This window comes from Globicephala melas, chromosome 2 (assembly GCF_963455315.2).
Source record: "Globicephala melas chromosome 2, mGloMel1.2, whole genome shotgun sequence".
NCBI classification, from domain to species: domain Eukaryota; kingdom Metazoa; phylum Chordata; class Mammalia; order Artiodactyla; family Delphinidae; genus Globicephala; species Globicephala melas.
The window spans coordinates 88,249,298-88,274,183 of NC_083315.2; positions in this window are offsets into that span (position 1 = coordinate 88,249,298).

Here is a 24,886-nt window from a genome sequence, read left to right on the forward strand (position 1 = left end):
CTGAGCCACAATATAAAAAAATCCAACTACCTTTAGACTTCCAGGATATGAGGAAGCCATATAAAGAGACTGCAAAGTATTCTAATTGCTAGCCTCAGCTGACACCATCCTTTGATTCATCCCAGAGCAAGTCCAGATAAGATGAAGGAAGCTTCCAATGTTTCTGGTCCCTTCTGTTTGATCACAGTCAGTCATTTGAGGCTTCTTAGGTAAGTTTCCAGGCATTGTGGAACAAAGACAAGCCATCTCCAAATTTGTCCTGTCCAAGTTCCTGCCCACAAAACCCAAGAACATAATAAAGTGTTTTTTCCCCAATGCCTCTAATTCTTAGGGTTGTTTGTTTCAAGCAACGAACACCCATTACCTGGCCCTAGGATCAACATTTAACGAATGAAAGATAGGAGGTTATCAATAAATACCCAGCTTCCTATATCCTTTAAATTTTGTAGTGTTCTACACAGTATCTCAGGGATTTCTCAGCAGAATTGAGTTCTTCTTGTCCAAAGAAGCAACCAATCTATAAACATACCTTTTGCTTTGATCTATTCCCTGCTTTTCTTTCTCAATCTCTGACTCTGAATCCTGGGATTCATCTCTCAAATAAACTACTTGTACTCAAATCCTTTTCTCAAGGTCTGCTCTTGCAGAAATTCAAACCAAGAGTGCATCAGTTTTTCCTTTGCTGTTTTTTGGATTTTTGCTTTCTGTACAGACCATACCTGTCCTCCATGTCATTTACTGAAAACCCATTCTCTCCCCTTTGGCCAGTAGTACCACTTCTGTTACAAATCAAGTGTCTACTTATAATTATGTATTTTTCTGGTATGACTATTCTATTCCATTGATGTATTTATCTATCCCTGCACCAGTATTAAACATTCATATCTGTTAGAGCCAATCCTCTCATCTCTCCTTCCTTATTCAGGAAAATAAGAGAATATTCATGTTTACATATACATATTATAATAAGTTTGTGAGGTTATACCATTAGCCAGACTCATCAGGAAAAAAGGGGAAAAGCTCAAATCAACAGAATGAGAAATGAAAAAGGAGAAGTAACAACTGACACTGTAGAAATTCAAATGATCATGAGAGATTACTACAAGAAACTACATGCAATAAAATGGAAAACCTGGAAGAAATGGACAAATTCTTAGAAAAGCACAACCATCCGAGTCTGAACCAGGAAGAAACAGAAAATATAAACAGACCAATCACAAGCACTGAAATTGAAAGTGTGATTAAAAATCTTCCAACAAACAAAAGCCCAGGACCAGATGGCTTCACAGGTGAATTCTATCAAACATTTAGAGAAGAGCTAACACCTATCCTTCTCAAACTCTTCCATAATACAGCACAGGGAGGAACACTCCCAAACTCATTCTACAAGGCCACCTTCACCCAGATACCAAAACCAAAGATGTCACAAAGAAAGAAAACTACAGAACACTATCACTGATGAACATAGATGCAAAATTCCTCAAGAACATACTAGCAAACAGAATCCAACAGCACATTAAAAGGATCATACAACATGATCAAGTGGAGTTTATCCCAGGAATGAAAGGATTCTTCAATATATGCAAATCAATAAATGTGATAAACCATATTAACAAATTGAAGGAGAAAAACCATATGATCATCTCAATAGATGGAGAAAAAGCTTTCAACAAAATTCAACACCCACTTATGATAAAAACTCTCCAGAAACTAGGCATAGAGGGAACTTACCTCAACATAATACAGGCCATATATGACAAACCCACAGCCAACATCGTTCTCAATGGTGAAAAATTGAAACTATTTCCTCTAAGATCAGGACCAAGACAAGGTTGCTCACTCTCACCACGGTTATTCAAGATAGTTTTGGAAGTTTTAGCCACAGCATTCAGAGAAGAAAAAGAAATGAAAGGAATACACATTGGAAAAGAAGAAGTAAAACTTGCTGTTTGCAGATGACATGATATTATACATAGAGAAACCTAAAGATGCTACCAGAAAACTACTAGAGCTAATCAATGAATTTGGAAAAGTAGCAGGATACAAAATTAATGCATGGAAATCTCTTGCATTCCTATACACTAGTGATGAAAAATCTGGAAGAGAAAGGAAGGAAACACTCCCATTTACCATTGCAACAAAAAGAATAAAATACCTAGGAATAAACCTACCTAAGGAGACAAAAGACCTAAATGAAGAAAACTATAAGACGCTGATGAAAGAAATTAAAGGTGATACCAACAGATGGAGAGATATACCATGTTCTTGGATTGGAAGAATCAATATTATGAAAATGACTATACTACCCAAAGCAATCTACAGATTCAATGCAATCCCTATTAAGCTACCAATGACATTTTTCATAGAACTAGAACAAAACATTTCACAATTTGTATGGAAACACAGAAGACCCCGAATAGCCAAAGCAATCTTGAGAAAGAAAAACAGAGCTGGAGGAATCAGGCTCCCTGACTTCAGACTATACTACAAAGCGACAGTAATCAAGAGAGTATGGTACTGGCACAAAAACAGAAATATAGATCAATGGAACAGGATCAAAATCCCAGAGATAAACCCACACATATATGGTCTCCTTATCTTTCATAAAGGAGGCAAGAATATACAATGGAGAAAAGACAGCCTCTTCAATAAGTGGTGCTGGGAAAACTGGACAGCTACATGTAAAAGAATGAAATTAGAACATTCCGTAACACCATACACAAAAATAAACTCAAAATGGATTAAAGACCTAAATGTAAGGCCAGACACTATAAAACTCTTAGAGGAACACATAAGCAGAACACTCTATGACCTAAATCACAGCAAGATCCTTTTTGACCTACCTCCTAGAGAAATGGAAATAAAAACAAAAATAAACAACTGGGACCTAATGAAACTTAAAAGCTTTTGCACAGCAAAGGAAACCATAAACAAGACCATTACATAACGCTCAGAATGGGAGAAAATATTTGCAAATGAAGTAACTGACAAAGGATTAATCTCCAAAATGTACAAGCAGCTCATACAGCTCAATATCAAAAAACAAAATAACCCAATCCAAAAATGGGCAGAAGACCTAAATAGACATTTCTCCAAAGAAGACTGCCAAAGATTGCCAACAAACACATGAAAGGATGCTCAACATCACTATTTATTAGAGAAATGCAAATCAAAACTACAATGAGGTATCACCTCATACCAGTCAGAATGGCCATCATCAAAATATCTACAAACAATAAATGCTTGAGAGGGTGTGGAGAAAAGGGAGCCCTGTTGCACTGTTGGTGGGAATGTAAATTGATACAGCTACTATGGAGAACAGTATGGAGATTCCTTAAAAAACTCCAAAAGAACTACCATACGACCCATCAATCCCACTACTGCGCATGTACCCTGAGAAAGCCATAATTCAAAAAGAGTCATGTACCACAATGTTCACGGCAGCTCTATTTACAATAACCAGGACATGGAAGCAACCTAAGTGTCCATCGATAGATGAATGGATAAAGAAGACATGGCACATATATACTATGGAATATTACTCAGCCATAAAAAGAAACGAAATTGAGTTATTCGTAGTGAGGTGGATGGAGCTAGAGTCAGTCATACAGAGTGAAGTAAGTCAGAAAGAGAAAAACAAGCACTGTATGCTGACACATATATGTGGAATCTAAAAAAAATTACAATGGTTCTGAAGAACCTAGGGGCAGGACAGGAATAAAGATGCGGATGTAGAGAAGGGACTTGAGGACATTGGGAGGTGGAAGGGTAAGCTGGGCCAAAGTTAGAGTGGCATTGACATATACACACTACCAAATATCAATTAGATAGTTAGTGGGAAGCAGCCCCATAGCGCAGGGAGATCAGCTCGGTGCTTTGTGACCACCTAGAGGGGTGGGATAGGGAGGGTGGGAGGGAGACGCAAGAGGGAGGAGATATGGGGATATATGTATACATATGGCTGAATCACTTTGTTATACAGCAGAAACTAGCACAACAATGTAAAGCAATTATACTCCAATAAAGATGTTAAAAAAATAAAATAAAGTCTCTTTTGTCTGATATAAATATAGCAACTTCTGCTGTCTTTTGGTTACCATTTACATGGAATATCTTTTTCTATCCCTTCACTCCTCAGCTTAAATATGTCCTGATATCTAAAGTCTTTTGTAGAAAGCATATAGTTGAATCTTCTTTTTTTTTTTTTTGCGGTACGCGGGCCTCTCACTGTTGTGGCCTCTCCCATTGCGGAGCACAGGCTCCGGACGCGCAGGCTCAGCGGCCATGGCTCACGGGCCCAGCCGCTCCGCGGCATGTGGGATCTTCCCGGACCGGGGCACGAACCCAAGTCCCCTGCATCGGCAGGCAGACTCTCAACCACTGCGCCACCAGGGAAGCCCTGAATCTTCTTTTTTAATGCATTCACCCACTCTATGTCTTTTGAGTGGTGAGTTAAACACATTTAGATGTAAAGTAATTATTGATAGTTAAAGATTTACTATTGCCATTTTGTTAATTGGTTTTTGTCTGTTTTGTAGTTCTTGTGTTCCTTTCATCCCCACTGGCTGTTTTCCTGTATAAGTTGATGATTTTTTGTGGTAATATACTTTGATTCTTTTGTCTTTGTATTCATGTATCTTCTATGTATTTTTTTGTGGTTAGCATGAGACTTGCTTAAAATTTCTCATAGTTATAACACTTTATTTTAACCTGATAACAACTTAACTTCAATTACAAGCAAAAACTCTACACTTTTATTCCCTTCACTCCGCACAAACTTTATATTATTAATGTCAAATTTTACTTCTTTTTATGCTGTGTACCTAGTGACAAATTTTGTGGTTATAGTTCTTCTTAATACTTTTTTATCTTTTATACTAGGGTTAAATATGCTTTATTTCCATCATTACAGTATTGCATTATTCTGTGTTTTTCTGTATTTTTTTTACAGATTTGATGAAAGTTCATAATAATGCAATTGACAAGGAAATTTAGTTATTTCTGAGATATACATTTTAAAGTAATAACTGGAATTAAGACTTATAACATTATACCAGAACATATAAGAGTTTTAGAAATTTTATGTAATGTCTGAAACATGTATATTAACATTCCCATACAAATAACCCAAAGAAAGTTTAGTATTAGTTGTTTTTGTTTGTTTGTTTGTTTGTTTATGCTGCAGGTTCTTATTAGTCATCAGTTTTATACACATCAGTGTATACATGCCAATCCCCATTGCCCAATTCAGCACATGACCATCCCCACCCCACCATGGTTTTCGCCCCTTGGTGTCCATTCATTTGTTCTCTACATCTGTGTCTCAACTTCCGCCCTGCAAACTGGTTCATCTGTACCATTTTTCTAGGTTTCACATACATACATTAGTATATGATATTTGTTTTTCCCTTTCTGACTTATTTCATTCTGTATGACAGTCTTTAGATCCATCCACGTCTCAACAAATGACTCAGTGTCATTCCTTTTTATGGCTGAGTAATATTCCATTGTATATATGTACCACAACTTCTTTATCCACTCATCTGTCGATGGGCATTTAGGTTGCTTCCATGACCTGGCTATTGTAAATAGTGCTGCAGTGAACATTGGGGCGCATTTGTCTTTTTGAACTATGGTTTTCTCTGGGTATATGCCCAGTAGTGGGACTGCTAGATCATATGGTAATTCTATTTTTAGTTTTTTAAGGAACCTCCATACTGTTCTCCATAGTGGCTGTATCAATTTATATTCCCACAAACAGTGCAAGAGGGTTCCCTTTTCCCCACACCCTCTCCAGCATTTGTTGTTTGTAGATTTTCTGATGATGCCCATTCTAACTGGTGTGAGGTGAGACCTCATTGTAGTTTTGATTTGCATTTCTCTAATAATTAGTGATGTTGAGCAGCTTTTCATGTGCTTCTTGGCCATCTGTATGTCTTCTTTGGAGAAATGTCTATTTAGGTCTTCTGCCCATTTTTGGATTCGGTTGTTTGTTTCTTTAGTATTGAGCTGCATGAGCTGTTTATATTTTTTGGAGATTAATCCTTTGTCCATTGATTCATTTGCAAATAATATCCTCCATTCTGAGGGTTGCCTTTTCATCTTGTTTATGGTTTCCTTTGCTGTGCAAAAGCTTTGAAGTTTCATTAGGTCCCATTTGTTTATTTTTGTTTTTATTTCCATTACTCTAGAAGGTGGATCAAACAAAGAACTTGCTGTGATTGATGTCAGAGAGTGTTCTTCCTATATTTTCCTCTTAGAGTTTTATAGTGTCCGGTCTTACATTTAGGTCTCGAATCTATTTTGAGTTGATTTTGTGGATGGTGTTATGGAGTGTTCTAATTTCATTCTTTTACATGTAGCTGTCGAGTTTTCCCAGCAACACTTATTGAAGAGACTGTCTTTTCTCCATTGTATATCTTTGCCTCCTTTGTCATAGATTAGTTGACCATAGGTGTGTGGGTTTATATCTGGGCTTTCTATCTTGTTCCATTGATCTATGTTTCTGTTTTTGTACCAGTACCATATTGTCTTGATTACTGTAGCTTTGTAGTATTGTCAGAAGTCAGGGTGTCTGATTCCTCCAGCTCCGTATTTTTCCCTCAAGACTGCTTTTGCTATTCGGGGTCTTTTGTGTTTCCATACACATTTTTAGATGATTTGTTCTAGTTCTGTAAAAAATGCCATTGGCAATTTGATAGGGATTGCATTGAATCTGTAAATTGCTTTGGGTAGTGTAGTCATTTTCACAATATTGATTCTTCCAATCCAAAAACATGGTATATCTCTCCATCTTTTGGTATCATCTTTAATTTCTTTCATCAGTGTCTTATAGTTTTCTGCATACAGGTCTTTGTCTCCCTAGGTAGGTTTATTCCTAGGTATTTTATTCTTTTTGTTGCAATAGTAAATGGGAGTATTTCCATAATTTCTCTTTCAGATTTTTCATCATTAGTGTATAGGAATGCAAGAGATTTCTGTGCATTAATTTTGTATCCGGCAACTTTACCAAATTCACTGAGTAGCTCTAGTAGTTTACTGGTGGCATTTTTAGGATTCTCTCTATATAGTATCATGTCATCTGCAAACAGTGACAGTTTTACTTTTTCTTTTCCAATGTGTATTCCTTTTATTTCTTTTTCTTCTCTGATTGCCGTGGCTAGGACTTCCAAAACTATGTTGAATAATAGTTGTGAGAGTGGACGTCCTTGTCTCATTCCTGATCTTAGAGGAAAAGCTTTCAGTTTTACACCATTGAGAATGATGTTTGCTGTGGGCTTGTTGTTTATGACCTTTATTATGTTGATGTAGGTTCCCTCTATGCCCACTTTCTGGAGAGTTTTTATCATAAATTGGTGTTTAATTTTGTCAAAAGCTTTTTCTGCATCTATTAAGATGATCATATGGTTTTTCTTCTTCAATTTGTTAATATGGTGTATCATATTGATTGATTTGCATATATTAAAAAATCCTTGCATCCCTGGGATAAAACCCACTTGATCGTGGTGTATGATCCTTTTAATGTGTCGTTGCATTGTCTTTCCTAGTATTTTGTTGAGGATTTTTGCATCTATATTCATCATGGTATTGGTCTGTAATTTTCTTTTTATATAGAATCTTTGTCTGGTTTTGGTGTCAGGGTGATGGGGGCCTCATAGAACAAGTTTGGGAATATTCCTTCCTCTGCAATTTTTTGGAAGAGTTTGAGAAGCATGGGTGTTAGCTCTTCTCTAAATATTTGACAGAATTCACCTGTGAAGCCATCTGGTCCTGGACTTTTGTTTCTTGGAAGATTTTTTTTTTTTTTTTGCCGTACACGTGCCTCTCACTACTGTGGCCTCTCCCGTTGCGAAGCACAGGCTGTGGACACCCAGGCTCAGCGGCCATGGTTCATGGGCCCAGATGCTCTGCAACATGTGGGATCTTCCCAGACCAGGGCACGAACCCGTGTCCCCTGCATCGGCAGGCGGACTCTCAACCACTGTGCCACCTGGGAAGCTCCTGTTGGAAGATTTTTAATCACAGTTTCAATTTCATTACTTGTGATTGGTCTGTTCATATTTTCTGTTTCTTCCTGGTTCAGTTTTGGAAGGTTATACCTTTCTAAGAATTTGTCCATTTCTTCCAGGTTGTCCATTTTATTGGCAGAGTTGCTGGTAGTAGTTTGTCAGGATGCTTTGTATTTCTGTGGTGTGTGTTGTAACTTCTTCTTTTTCATTTCTAATTTTATTGACTTGAGTCCTCTCCCTCTTTTTCTTGATGAGTCTGGATAATGGTTTATCAATTTTGCTTATCTTCTCAAAGAACCAGGTTTTAGTTTTATTGATCTTTGCTATTGTTTTCTTTGTTTCCATTTCATTTACTTCTGCTCTGATCTTTATGATTTCTTTCCTTCTGCTAACTTTGGGGGTTTTTTTGTTCTTCTTTTTCTAGTTCCTTTAGGTGTAACGTTAGATTGTTTACTTGAGATTTTTCTTGTTTCTAGAGGTAGGCTTGTATAACTATAAACTTCCCTCTTAGAACTGCTTTTGCTGCATCCCGTAAGTTTTGGATCATCGTATTTTCCTTGTCATTTGTCTCTAGGTATTTTTTGATTTCCTCTTTGATTTCTTTAGTGATGTCTTGGTTATTTAGCAACGTATTGTTTAGCCTCCATGTGTTTGTGTTTTTTATGTATTTCCCCCTGTAATTCATTTCTAATCTCATAGCATTGTGGTCAGAAAAGATGCTTGATATGATTTCAATTTTCTTAAATTTACTGAGGCTTGATTTGTGACCCAAGATGTGATCTATCCTGTAGAATGTTCCGTGTGCACTTGAGAAGAAAGTTAATCTGCTATTTTTGGATGGAATGTCCTATAAATATCAATTAAATCTATCTGGTCTATTGTGTAATTTAAAGCTTCTGTTTCCTTATTTATTTTCATTTTGGATGATCTGTCCATTGGTGTAAGTGAGGAGTTAAAGTCCCCCTCTATTATTGTGTTACTGTCGATTTCCTCTTTTAGAGCTGTTAGCAGTTGCCTTATGTATTCAGGTGCTCCTATGTTGGGTGCATATAGATTTATAATTGTTATATCTTCCTCTTGGATTGATCCCTTGATCATTATGTAGTGTCCTTCCTTGTCTCTTGTAACATTCTTTATTTTATTTTATTATTATTATTTTTTTACCATGGACTTTTATTTAGTATCCCTTTAATATGTGATGGCATCTAATTCAGTGATACATGACAAACAAAATCATGATAATAGTTCTTTAGTTCATTTGCATCATTATATTTTTGCAAGCACCTAAATCATCTACGACAGAACAATAATAAATACAGTATATGAAATATGAATTATATATATAGTATGTTCTTAAATTGTCACATTTTGCTGACTAGTAAAGTTTTAGTAATATTTTAAAATTAAAATTGCTTTAAAAGTAATTTATGTACGTGGTTAACATATTTTTACACCTTACAAGAAGGTATAAAATTGAAAGGCAAGGCCTTTTTAACCCCAATTCTGTTTCTTAGGATTATTGCCGTTAAGATTTTGCTTCAGTTTCTTCTGGTGAGTGACATTATGAGTTTTAATAATTTTATATCAGTGTTTCTTGATTTATCAACTTTTAATAACTTTTAATATTGAGATGATGTGTACTTACAGAGAAATTGCAAAAAAAAAAGCAGACTTCCCATATACCTTTCACTCAGCTTTCACTTATATTATCATCTTAAATAACCAGAGAACAATTATCAAAACTAAGAAATGACATCTGTGCAATATCATAAACTAAACTAGAGAGTTTGCTCAGATTTCACTGGATTTTTAACTAATATAATTTTCTGCACCACGATCTCATGCAGGATTTATTAACTTTTAACAGAATCAATAGATCCTTCTCAAAGAAACGTGAGATTAGTGCACTTTCCATTTTCTTTCCCCTTGGCATCCCTATAATTTTTCCTCACATATTTTTGTCCTTTTAGTGGTGTGATTATAACTCCCATGTGTTTTTTTTTAACATTTTCATTGGAGTATAATTGCTTTACAATGGTGTGTTAGTTCCTGCTTTATAACAAAATGAATCAGTTATACATATACATATGTTCCCATATCTTTTCCCTTTTGCATCTCCCTCCCTCCCACCCTCCCTAGCCCACCCCTCTAGGTAGTCACAAACCACCGAGCTGATCTCCTTTTTCTATGTCGCTGCTTCCCACTAGCTATCTATTTTACATTTGGTAGTGTACATTTGTCCATGCCACTCTCTCACTTTGTCACAGCTTACCCTTCTCGCTCCCCATATCCTCAAGTCCATTCTCTAGTACGTCTGTGTCTTTATTCCCATCTTACCCCTAGGTTCTTCGGAAACCCAGAGATAAACCCATGCACATATGGTCACCTTATCTTTGATAAAGCAGGCAAGAATATACAGTGGAGAAAAGACAGCCTCTTCAGTAAGTGGTGGTGGGAAAACTGGACAGGTACATGTAAAAGTATGAAATTAGAACACTCCCTAACACTATACACAAAAATAAACTCAAAATGGATTAAAGACCTAAATGTAAGGCCAGACACTATCAAACTCTTAGAGGAAAACATAGGCAGAACACTCTATGACATAAATCACAGAAAGATCCTTTTTGACCCACCTCCTAGAAAAATGGAAATAAAATCAAAAATAAACAAATGGACCTAATGAAACTTAAAAGCTTTTGCCCAGCAAAGGAAACCATAAACAAGACCAAAAGACAACCCTCAGAATGGGAGAAAATATTTGCAAATGAAGCAACTGACAAAGGATTAATCTCTAAAATTTACAAGCAGCTCATGCAGCTCAATAACAAAAAAGAAACAATCCAGCTTTCTTTTGATTTCCATTTGCATGGAATATCTTTTTCCATCCCCTCACTTTCAGTCTGTATGTGTCCCTACATCTGAAGTGGGTCTCTTGTACACAGCATATATATGGGCCTTGTTTTTGTATCCATTCAGCAAGCCTGTGTTTTTTGGTTGGAGCATTTAATCCATTCATGTTTAAGGTAATTATCAATATGTATGTTCCTGTTATTTTCTTAATTGTTTTGGGTTTGTTTTGTAGGTCCTACTCTTCTCTTGTGTTTCCCACTTAGAGAATTTCCTTTAGCATTTGTTGTAGAGCTGGTTTGGTGGTGCTGAATTCTCATAGCTCTTGCTTGTCTGTAAAGCTTTTGATTTCTTCATCGAATCTGAATGAGACCGTTGCTGGGTAGAGTAATCTTGGTTCTAGGTTTTTCCCTTTCATCACTTTAAGTATATCATGCCACTCCCTTCTGGCTTGTAGAGTTTCTGCTGAGAAATCACCTGTTAACCTTATGGGAGTTCCCTTGTATGTTATTTGTCATTTTTCCCTTGCTGCTTTCAATAATTTTTCTTTGTCTTTAATTTTTGTCAGTTTGATTACTGTGTGTCTCGGCATGTTTCTCCTTGGGTTTATCCTGTATGGGACTCGTTGCACTTCCTGGGCTTGGGTGGCTATTTCCTATCCCATGTTAGGGAAGTGTTCGACTATAATCTCTTCAAATATTTTATCTGGTCCTTTCTCTCTCTCTTCTCCTTCTGGGACCCCTATAATGTGAATGTTGTTGTGTTTAATGTTGTCCCAGAGGTCTCTTAGGCTGTCTTCATTTGTTTTCATTCCTTTTTCTTTAGTCTGTTCCACAGCAGTGAATTCCACCATTCTGTCTTCCAGGTCACTTATCCATTCTTCTTCCTCAGTTATTCTGCTATTTATTCCTTCTAGTGTAGTTTTCATTTCAGTTATTGTATTGTTCATCTCTGTTTGTTTATTCTTTAATTCTTCTAGGTCTTTGTTAAACATTTCTTGCATCTTCTCGATCTTTGCCTCCATTCTTTTTCAGAGGTCCTGGATCATCTTCACTATCATTATTCTGAATTCATTTGCTGGAAGATTGCCTATCTCCACTTCATTTAGTTGTTTTTCTGGGGTTTTATTTTGTTCCTTCATCTGGTATATAGCCCTCTGCCTTTTCATCTTGTCTATCTTTCTGTGAATGTGTTTTTTGTTCCACAGTCTGCAGGATTTTAATTCTTGCTTCTGCTGTCTGCCCTCTGGTGGATGAGGATATCTAAGAGGCTTGATGGGAGGGACTCATTTTTCAGTATTTTTATATTTACTGGTGAGAACTATATTTTTGTATGTTCTTGTGTTGAGTAGCATCCTTTTGCTTCAACTTGAAAAACCCCCTTTAACACTTTTGTAAGGCAGATCTAGTGATTATAAATTCTTTCAGTTTTTGTCTGTCTGGGACAGTTGTTTATCTCTCCTTCATTTCTGAAGGACAGCTTTTACAGGTATAGTATTATTGGTTGGCAGGTGTTTCTTTTTCTTTCAACATTTTGAATATATCATCCCAGTCTTTCTTGGCCTATAAGGTTTCTTCTGAGAAATCTGCTTAATAATCTTATGGGGGTTCCCTTTTATGTGACAAGTTATGTTTCTCTTGCTGTTTTAAAATTCCCTCTTTGCCATTGACTTTTGACAATTTAATGCATCTTGATGAAGACTTCTTTAGGTTCTACCTGGTTGGATTCTTTAGGCTTCACAAATCTATATGTCCATTTCCCTCCCTATATTTGGGAATCTTTCAGCCATTATTCCTTTAAATAATATTTGTGTCCTTCTCTCTCTTTCTTCTTCTTGCTCCCAAATGTGTATACTGTTTCATTTAATGATATCTCATAAATTCTGTAGGCTTTCTTCACTCTTTTTAAATACTTTTTTATTGTTGCTCTGACAGTTTGATTTAGAATGACCTGTCTTCAACTTTGCTGATTATTTCTTCTGCTTTATTCAGTCTGTTGTTAAAGCTCTCTTTTTGTTTGTTTGTTTGATTGATTGATTTTAGTCTAGTCATTGTATTCTTCAGTTCCAGAATGAACTTCTCATTTGGTTCATGAACTGTTTGTTGTTGTTGTTTTTAGTTGTCTGCTTGTATTCTCTTGTAACTCACTAAACTTTTAGAAATAATTACTTTTAATTCTTTGTCAGACATTTCACAGATTTCTGTAGGGTCTCTTTCTGGAAATTTATTTTGTTCCTTTAGTGGAATCATGTTTCCTGATTCTTCATGATCCTTGTAGTCGTGTGTTGTTATCTGCACATTTGAATAAGCAGTCACTACTTCCAGTCTCTATAGAGTGGCTTTAGCAGGGAAAGTCCTTCACCAGTCACCCTGGCCAGAAATTCTGTGCAGGCTTTTTGGTAGAGTCCACAGGTGGGCCAACTGGAGGGGTCTGCAGGGGACCCAATGCCAGGGTCTGTGGGTGTGAAGACCAAGTGCTAGGGTCTGTACGTGGACAGTTATGGTGCCAAGGTCTGTAGGCAGGTGGTCCATGGGCAGGTATATCTGCTACCAGAGAGCCACAGGCCAGTTGTTGAGACCCATATGCTAGTTGAGAGCCCTCACCCATTTTTGTTTGTTTTTTAGGTGCCCTCAGGCACCCTAGCTATTCCAATTCCCTCAACGTTCTGGGTGAGGCACAACAGAAGTAGGCCTCTCAAGTAGCAACCCAAAAGGCTGAGGACATCAAATGTTCATTTCACTTTCTCTTTCCCCCGTGGGAGATCTTGTGGGCTAAGGGGAGCTCTCTCGGTGCTGTGCTGTTCTACTTTGGGGGAGGAGTGACATTGGTAAAGTGAAACTGTCCTTCTTAAACTTTTTGATGCATCTTTTCTCATTTCTGTGCTCCACTCAAGTGCCATAACCGTCTCCTAGATTCCAGAGTGCTCATGAAAATATTTTCATCTGTGTATGTTTGTTAAATTGGTGTCTTGTGTGGGACAAGGGTTACAACTCCAATCCCACAATCTTGATGATATCACTCTTAATTTAAAGATATTTAAATCATTCAAAGTATCTTCTTTGATCTCAGTGGGAGAAAACTAAAAATCTATAGCCAGAAAGAAAACTGGAAAATGTACAAATACTTGGAAATTAAGTAACACACTCCTAAATAACCAATGGGTTAAAGAAGATTTCACAAGTGAAATCAGAAAATACCTTGAGACAATTTTTCTTTTAAATCGCAACATACTAAAGCCTAAGGGATCCTACAAAGGCAGTATTCAGAAGGAAATTCATCACTGTAAACACCTATGTTAAAAAAGAGAGGAGAAAATATCTAAATCAATTACCTAAACTTACACCTTAAGTAACTATAATAAAGTAAAACAAACTAAATTCAAAGCTAGCCGAAAGAGGCAATAATAAAGATTAGAATTCAGATAAACAAAATAGAGAATAGAAAAACAATAGAGAAGATCAATAAAACCAAAAGTTGTTTCTTTGAAAAGATAACAAAATTGACAAACATTTAACTAGACATCTGCTTCCAAAATGTACTGCTCCATTTGGAGGCTGGATTGGCTGCCAGTTTTGTTTAGAAAGTTTTCATAACTTTCTCTCCAAGTGATGTGCTTGATTTTTTTTCCCCTGAAAATGCCCATTTAGGTAACATATGGACACAATTTGATGTATGGCCCATTAGCATCAGTTTGTAGATTTGGAGCAGGCTTGCTTCATGGACAGGGAGAGAGACAGAAGAAACCAGCATTGCAAATGACTTCTTTATTCCCTAGCTACAAAGGATAGAAAAACAAGGTAAAATTATGGCCCTATGAGTTTTCTAGAAACAAACTGTAAGTATCCTAATGGCAGCTTCTCCAAAAACAAGTTCTCGGATCTCCTATGGAGAGGGAACAGAGGGCTGGTGTCCCTGCCACCCTTTCTTATTCCCCTAGCAGCCTGCAAGTAAGTACATGTGAACCTTATGGCGAGGAGAGACCGTCTAGAAGTATACATGTGTTACACCTTCTGTGAGGGCTTCTCAGTGCAGTAATACCTCAGGAGCACTGCAGTTGTTTTTTTGGGAAAGGGTGTTGGATAGCTTAATGAAAGAATCTGGGAGGAGTGAGACTGTTTTTAACTTTCTTAACATAGTCTGCTACAAATTTCTGAATTGCTTTAGGACTATTTTAGTATAACTTACTACATTTTTGGAGGGGTCATGCCTTTGGCCCAACATGATTATTTGATCTTGGCTGATATGTGAGAGAAGCAGCTTCTGCAGAATAAAATTATTATATAACACAATGCGAGAGAAATAAATGAGAAAATGGAACAAATTGGTGGATGGCCTCCCAATTAGGATCCTCTCTGGGGCTATTCAGAAAACAAAGGAAATAGGCCATTTCATCTGCTGAGAATATTTCCAGCAAGATCCCATTGTCTCCCTGTTCCAAAGCCAAAATTGCCAGTTTTCAGCAAGAGACCATTATAGAGGAATATATTATTGACTTCTATGCCTCTGTAAATGATAGTCTTTGCATTTAAATAGTCTATTTCCTGAACCATCTGACAAATGATGTTGATTAGCTGGCACATATGAAAGTTGGGATCTTTTATATACAGATGTTTGTTGAGACTGCCACCCTCACATCACTGTAACAAACTGATCAGACTGTCTGAAGAGCAAAATTTTCATGGTCCGGTTTACTCAGAACAGCTGGAACACCTCTGGCTTTGGGTCTCAGCATTCAGGATCTTTACTGCAATATGTCTGTGCCACTTTCCCTTGTATGAAGTTCCATACAACTTAATCCAGTGTGAGTGGAGAGCATGACTTCATTGGTTCTGTTTTCCAGTCATAGTTTGAATCTCTGACCATATGGACAAATTTATTTTTCTTTTGGTGATTGATTCTGTTCTTGTTCCCTGTGCTTGCACAGGGGTCTTGACTGAGACCAACATATTAGGCTCATTCTTAGAGCTAATAGACATGGTCGAAGATGAAGACAGTTGATTCACTGTGTCTTTACATTGCAATCTCTTTAATCCCACTATTCACAGTCAAGCAGGTGTTAACCAAATAAACCTAAGGAGTGAAGGTCAAACTCTGTGTCTGGGAAGCCTCTGGGAAAAGATTTGAGTGTTGAACATGAAGGCATGGGCTCTAGACTATCCAAAGGGTACCTGAAAAATAAACACTCACCTGATACATTGTCAAAGAAAGTCGTGCCAATAAGCCTATATTAACAATTATAGAATTTGAGTAATAAGAGCTATTACTCAAGTTTGTACACACAATATATATAGACCAGTATAGAAACACAGGGTATAGACTGGAGAACACCTTATACTCTTCCTAAAGATCTCATTTGCTTACTAGTTTAGGGTCAAGTGAAGGAGGTGGTATGCTCTGAGAAAGAGTGTTCACAATATTTGTAACCATAGCTTGACATAGAAACCAAAATATCAAGAAGTATCTGACAAAGGTGACAAAAGGCAATCTACAGGAGCATTTTCTGAAAAAAGCTCTGCATTGTGAGGGAAGCATGATCCAAGAAATCTACTTGAAGTTTCTCAAAGAGGCATCATCAATGTTTCAGTATAAAAGAATTTTATATACCTGTGTTTGCGGAAAAAGTTGGAAACTACATAGCACTCTGGTTGTAGGCCCTTTGCTTTGAGAGCTTACAGAAGATAATCCTGCAAGCCAATGCCATTCAGCACAGTGACCTCCATTCTCTGATTATTTGTCAAGGAAACCCAGTTAGTGCTACCTACCATTATGTGCAGTAAAATTGTTTCTTTTTTTTTTTTTTAACTTTCTTACCATTTTTACCTTTTATGTCAGGAATAACGGTGCTAAAACTTTCCTTTGAGTATTCTTAACATAATTTTAAGATAAAGGAATGATAATTCCAGGTTCTATTACCCTTCTCCATATTTTCTACAAGCCTGCTTCAATATTTTATCCCAGGTAGATGGCTAACATTTTTTTTTAACATCTTTATTGGAGTATAATTGCTTTACAATGGTGTGTTAGTTTCTGCTTTATAACAAAGTGAATCAGTTATACATATACATATGTTCCCATATCTCTTCCCTCTTGTGTCTCCCTCCCTCCCTTCCACCCTCACTATCCCACCCCTCTAGGTGGTCACAAACCACCCAGCTGATCTCCCTGTGCTATGCGGCTGCTTCCCACTAGCTATCTATTTTACATTTGGTAGTGTATATATGTCCATGCCACTCTCTCACTTTGTCACAGCTTACCCTTCCCCTTCCCCATATCCTCAAGTCCATTCTCTAGTAGGTCTGTGTCTTTATTCCCATCTTACCCCTAGGTTCTTCATGACTTTTTTTTTTCTTAGAATCCATATATATGTGTTAGCATATGGTATTTGTTTTTCTCTTTCTGACTTACTTCGCTCTGTATAACAGACTCTAGATCCATCCACCTCACTACAGATAACTCAATTTCGTTTTTTTTATGGCCGAGTAATATTCCATTATATATATGTGCCACACCTTCTTTATTCATTCATCTGTTAATGGACACTTAGGTTGCTTCCATGTCCTGGCTATTGTGACTAGAGCTGCAATGAACATTTTGGTACATGACTCTTTTTGAATAATGGGTTTCTCAGGGTATATGCCCAGTAGTGGGATTGCTGGGTCATATGGTAATTCTATTTTTAGTTTTTTTAAGGAACCTCCATACTGTTCTCCATAGTGGCTGTATCAATTTACATTCCCACCAACAGTGTAAGACTGTTCCCTTTTCTCCACACCCTCTCCAGCATTTACTGTTTCTAGATTTTTTGATGATGGCCATTCTGACCAGTGTGAGATGATATCTCATTGTAGGAAAGCAAAGTGTTACAGCATGCAGATAGGAACTCTGCCTTTTCATTCTCCATGCTTCTTTTATTGCTATCAGGGTACCAGGAACTTAGGGGGTGTCTGTTCCATGCGTTCTGGTGGTGAATGATATACCTTTGTGGCCTGCCACACAAATGGCAGAAGACTGAAATGAGGGGAAGGAATGAAGGTTGATCAGGTCTATTTCTGGGACTGTAATCAGCAATATTCCCTTCAGGTACAGCAGATATTACTGGGTCCACTATAGAGACAGGAGCTAGGTCCTTCACCTGGAGGTTTTCCCTCAGAATAAGTGCCATGGGCCAAGGCCTTGTACTTGTCATTAGGCTTCTGTGGAACACCTTATTCTCTTTGTAAAGAGTTCCTTTGCCACTTGTTTGGGGCCATGTGACACAGGTAGTGTGCTCTAAGTAGGAGGTTAAGAGGACATTAAGGAATGTAAATTCTCTCACAGGGAGGAAGATGACCTGTTCTCCTAGAAGCAGTAGGTCTATCCTTCAAAGCCATTCAGTGTAGAGTTTCTCCCTTCTATCTAGGGAGATATCCAGTAGAAAAGTGTATCAGAATCTGGGGGCATTTTGCAGCCTTTTTAGTAATAAAACAATCAGGAGCTCTTGTTCCAGCTCACATGGCTGTCACGAGGTTGAAGGGAAATACATTACCCTAGAAGGTCATGAGAACTAGGATTGGATGGTAGGGATGGTATCAAAGAAGGCATTGGCCACACTGGAATAATCACAAATTTCAGAGCCTCGGTGTGTCTTGGGAGGACACAAAATAGAGGGAGGAGGTCTTGGAACATGGCTGAAAAAAGGCTTGAATGCTGAACATTCATTCCCGTGTTTTAAAACCATCAATAGCATCTTTTTAGACAGTAGTTGTAAAAAGAGTACCTGATAATAGTAACCTGGCTTCCACCACTCACCTTTCTGCCTTTTATTTACACCCTGCTTCTAGGTATGACATTATTTTCCTGTTCTCATCAGTAGGGCTGTCCTTTAACCATCCCACCAAGCTTATTCTACTTCTCCTCTCTTTCTTTCTCTTGCCCATACCCTTAGTAAAGGAGGAGGGTCTCTAGGGTGAGGTCTTCAAAAAGAGACTAAGTCACTCATGAGAAGATTGCCTTCTCCAGAACTAGAATAGAAGTCACAGTGGAACGTTGCTGGAAATTGCTGATCCCTAGCCCAGTCAGTTGTCCCAGTCAATAGATGGTAATGTATCACTTTCTGGTGTAGTGGCTCAGTGGGTGCTGAATTATTGAGTAGAGCCTTCAAGGAGAAGAATTAGAATCGGAATGTTTGTTCTAACTTGACATGGCTTTCCAGATTAGTGCCACTCAAATACAGTAAAAAATAAAAGTTATGAGAGTTCAAGGACTTGTCCTGATAAGGTTTGGGCCATACAGCACTCTGGGACTGGGTCAAAGCCTTTCCTGTTCTGTAATGCTATTACCACATTCTAAAATTTGTGTGTAACAGACAGCAAGGACTCCCATCATATACCCAGTGTGGCTCAGGTAATAGAAAAAAACTGTCTGTCTCTTGTTTTGGGAATATTCAACTCCATCCTAATTTACTTTGGGCTTAATCCATCACTAACTTATTGAGATCTTAGACTTGGGTTTGTTTTTGTGGATTCTAAACTAAATATCTGGACAAAGATCACTACATTCAGTAGTTCAAGATCAGTAGCCTGATCTTTATTGCCTAAGATCCTGTCACTTTCCTCTATACGTCCTGGCTATGTTATCTTCATATACAACAATCTCTCCATCATGAAGGTGCTTTTAGAGGCTATTTGTTAGACAGTGGGTCTTGTTGATATCCTGCTGACTTCAAAGTATGCCACTCTTGGGAGTTCCCTGGCAGTCCAGTGGCTAGGACTCCATGCTTCCACTGCAGGGGGCACGGGTTCTATCCCTGGTTGGGGAACTAAGATTCCACAAGCCACGTGGTATGGCCAACAAAAAAGAAAAGAAAGAAAGAAAAAGCAACTCCAAAGTATGGCTCTCTATATTGAAGTGTCCCAAACTATAGATTATCCTTCCCTTCAGGTTTTTAAATAAGAATAGTTCTACCAAGGCTTCTATTCTTCATAGACACTTCATATTATGGACATGTGGACTTGAAAAACACGTGGTCCGTGCTAGTGGCCCCTGCCAGCGCTATCATTAGACAGTGCTTTTGAATGAAAGGTTTAGATAGAACGTTTGTCCTTGATTCTTTGACTTGTCTGGCTCAGTCCTAAGAGAGGTTAGAAGACTTAAGAGAAGACAGCGGCCCAGTTGATTTGACACCATGAGACCCCCTTACAGACAGCAGTAATCCATTAATACTGGCATGATCATTGGCTAACCTTTGGAAGCAGTGCAATATGGTGGTTAAGAATAAGAGTTCCGGAATCAGGTAGTCAGAGTTGAAATTCTAGGTCCATGTTTTTCAGCAGGTTATATAGCTTAAGTTAACCTTTGTTCCTCAATTTTCTCTTCTGCCAAACTAGTAGTACCTAGTTTCTATGCTTCTTAAGATTAATGAGATAATTAATATGATGTCTTTTGCCTAGAATAAAATAGTCATCATATTGGCTAGGTTCTATTAGTATTGAGTCCAGCAAGTGTTAAATTTTACAAACCAACAGATTAATATTGGTTAATCTGTTAACCAGTTGGTTAATATTTTTTGATTTGATACTACCAAGGCTTGGATATCCAGATGAGATCCAACATCAATAGCTTAGGAGAAGAAGTACACATCCAATCAAATGTGACTGTGGAGAGTGAGGGAATGTGCGTAGCTCTTACCAACATTACCTTTTGAAGTACTTTCTGGTAGCAGATATGAAGGAAAGTCAAACAGTGTTCAAATTTCTCTGTAACATGAGATCAGGTGAAAATATGTCCTCTTGGGCAGTGGGGTTGAGACCCAGCCTTTCCCTTCTTTCTGAGGAGCCCTTTTGCTGGAACTGAAGGTAGAAGAAAATTCTCCATTCAGCTGAGGCATTCCCCTACTTTAGACAAACTTCAAGCAGCTGATTAAAAACCCCATAAGTCATGCTGAAATGTATACAGAAGGCTACATGTTTCTGTGTTGCTAAGATTTTAGAATTCACTAACAGATGACTTTGATGGGATGAAGTAGAGTCATTAACTTGGCTATAGAAATCTAGCTTCCCCAGGATAAGGTGCCATTATATATGGAAAGGATTGATAATGATAAAACTGGCTTTTTTTCAAAGAGCTAAAGTTGACCTATTGAACAACAGGAAAAAAGCCTAGTAGTTTTTCATTCCATGTAAAATTTGATACACTTGGTATGTTCTTCCATATATGTTATATAACAAACCAATGAACGCAACATCCAAACCAAATTTCAAATTTTTCATATTTCTGTTTTTCATTCCTACCCATGCCTCTACTTCCATCCTCACATTGTACCTGATAACCATTCTCTGAATTATTTGTTTTAAATAACTATCACCTGTAAGCCTTAATACATCTAGCTTTGCTTGTTTCTGTACTTGCTAAAATTGTCATGGTGTAGTTTTCTAGGACTTTTTTTACTTGATGTTGTTAAGAATAATTTGTGTACTTTTTTTTTTTTTTTTTTTTCGGTATGTGGGCCTTTCACTGCTGTGGTCTTTCCCATTGTGGAGCACAGGCTCCGGACGCGCAGGCTCAGCGGCCATGGTTCACAGGCCCAGCCGCTCCGCGGCATGTGGGATCCTCCCGGACTGGGGCACGAACCCATGTCCCCTGCATCGGCAGGCGGACTCCCAACCACTGCGCCACCAGGGAAGCCCAATTTGTGTACTTTTGCTTGCATCTATCATTCATTCATTTTTACTGCCTTATAACATTCCTCAAATGTTTTTTCTTCTGTATTTGTGAAGTACTTTATTTAGTTTCCTTGTAGAAATGGTAATTCTGAGAAGGGAAAAGACTGACTGTATTTAGTTCTAAAGGCAAAGCAAATCCTGCTAAACAATTTTGCCCTTCTGTTTGACATTTTCACACCAAAAAACAAAACAAAACAAAACTCATTTCTGCTAAGGCTGAGGATATTTTTCTCTACTTAGGCACCATAGTCTGGAGTTATTTAATATGAACTGTTGGAATACGTCTTGGAAGCTATATTCTCTAATTTTATACGGCTCCAACTAGACTTGGCAGCACATGAAGACCTAATGTGATCTGTACCACAGTTAATTACAAAATGGGTTGGGAACCTACCAAGTCAGAGTCTGATAGAAGAGTGTGAATAGACTTGAAGAAGGAAACAGCTAGGAGGAGGCCATAAAATTCTGTATGGTTGAGTTTGTCTTGAATACAGTCTCAAAGCTCTGTGTTAACTCAAAGTAGAAAATCTCTTATGTTAATAGCCAAGCCAGGTGACCTAAGGAGTGCTTCCATATATGGTCTTGGTGCTTCTCCTTGGCTTGCTGAAGCTCATCTTTGAGCTCTTTCCATGTCACATCTTGGCCACTGATCAGTAGCTATTACAGTAGCAGAGGAAATAATATATTAAGAAAACTAAGTCTGTTAACAGTGGAAGAGACTTTTTTAGTCGGAGAGGGAGGAGTTGTATGCTAATTGGGCTGCAAAAATGTTTCTTTATGTGAAAATTTAACTCACACTGGCACTAAATGCATAAATTACCTCTGGTTATCTTGCAATAAGAGGTTTTTCCTTATATGTCTGATCAGCAGGTATCATAAAATAGTGAACAGATAAACTAGTTAATTTAAAGATGAATTTTGACATTATATGACACCATATTTTGGATTACCTAGATCTCTAAGGTTTAGAGAAGTTTATATTAAACTCATCCAAATTAGGTATATGCAACTTGAATACTGGTTCAGGATTTGAGCCATTGTCTATTCACCTGTATAGACTGGATTAACCAACAGAAAATTAGGATTCATACAAACCAACACACAAATTCTCCTCTTCTTGCCCCTGCAATACAGTATCTTATTCTTTTGGGGGTAATATTCAGGTTGAAGTTATTTCAGGGGATTCAGTTCTAACAGGTACTTCTCACATGCCAGCCCAAGGTGGATGTGCCTAAGGTACCTCAGACCACTGGAACTATAAGGTTAAACCTAATGGTGACTAAAGACATCTCTTTGCCACATACTACTCTACACATTCTTTTAATTGTTTGCTTTTTTTAAACATCTTTATTGGAGTATAATTGCTTTACATTGTTATGTTAGTTGCTACTGTAAAACAAAGTGAATCAGATATACGTACACATACACCCCCATATCTCCTCCCTCTTGCGACTCCCTCCCACCCTCCCTATCCCACCCCGCTAGGTGATCACAAAGCACTGAGCTGATCACCCTGTGCTATGTGGCTGCTTCCCACTAGCTATCTATTTTACATTTAGTAGTGTTTATAAGTCCATGCCACTCTCTCACTTCGTCCCAGCGTACCCTTCCCCCTCCCTCTGTTCTCAAGTCCATTCTCTACATCTGCGTCTTTATTCCTGTCCTGCCCCTAGGTTCTTCAGAACCTTTTTTTTTTAGATTCCATATATATATGTTAGCATACTGTGTTTGTTTTTCTCTGATTTACTTCACTCTGTATGACAGACTCTAAGTGCATCCCCCTAACTACGAATAACTCAGTTTTGTTTCTTTTTATAGCTGAGAAATATTCCATGGTATATATGTGCCACATCTTCTTGATGCATTCATCTATTGATGGACACTTAGGTTGCTTCCATGTCCTGGCTAATGTAAATACAGCTGCAATGAACATATTGGTACATGACTCTTTTGGAATTATGGTTTTCTCAGGGTATATGCCCACTAGTGGGATTGCTGGCTCGTATAGTAGTTCTATTTTTAGATTTTTAAGGAACCTCTATACTGTTCTCCATAGTGGCTGTATCAATTTACATTCCCACCAACAGTGCAAGAGGGTTCCCTTTTCTCCACACCCTCTCCAGCACTTATTGTTTGTAGATATTTTGATGATGGCCATTCTGACTGCTGTGAGGTGATAACTCATAGCACTTTGACTTGCAATTCTCTAATAATTAGTGATGTTGAGCATCCTTTCATGTGTTTGTTGGCAATCTTTGGTAATCTTCTCTGGAGTAATGTCTATTTAAGTATTGTGCCCATTTTTGGATTGTTTTTTTTTTTAACATCTTTATTGGAGTATAATTGCTTTACAATGGAGTGTTAGTTTCTGCTTTATAACAAAGTGAATCAGTTATACATATACATATGTTCCCATATCTCTTCCCTATTGTGTCTCCCTCCCTCCTACCCTCCCTATCCCACCCCTCTAGGTGGTCACAAACCACCGAGCTGATCTCCCTCTGCTATGAGGCTGCTTCCCACTAGATATCTATTTTACATTTGGTAGTGTATATATGTCCATGCCACTCTCTCACTTTGTCACAGCTTACCGTTCCCACTCTGCATATCCTCACGTCCATTCTCTAGTAGGTCGGTGGCTTTATTCTCATCATAACTCTAGGTTCTTAATGACTTTTTTTTTCTTAGATTCCATATACATATGTTAGCACACGGTATTTGTTTTTCTCTCTCTGACTTACTTCACTCTGTATGACAGACTCTAGATCCATCCACCTCACTACAAATAACTCAATTTCGTTTTTTTTTATGACTGAGTAATATTCCATTGTATATATGTGCCACATCTTCTTTATCCATTCATCTGTTGATGGACACTTAGGTTACTTCCATGTACTGGCTATTGTAAATAGAGCTGCAATGAACATATTGGTACATGACTCTTTTTGAATTATGGTTTTCTCAGGGTATATGCCCAGTAGTGGGATTGCTGTATCGTATGGTAGTTCTATTTGTAGTTTTTTAAGGAACATCCATACTGTTCTCCATAGTGGCTGTATCAATTTACATTCCCACCAACAGTGCAAGAGGGTTCCCTTTTCTCCACACCCTCTCCAGCATTTATTGTTTCTAGATTTTTTGATGATGACCATTCAGACAGGTGTGAGATGATATCTCGTTGTAGTTTTGATTTGCATTTCTCTAATGATTAATGATGTTGAGGATTCTTTCATGTGTTTGCTGGCAATCTGTATATCTTCCTTGGAGAAGTGTCTATTTAGGTCTGCTGACCATTTTTGGATTGGGTTGTCTCTTTTTTTGTTATTG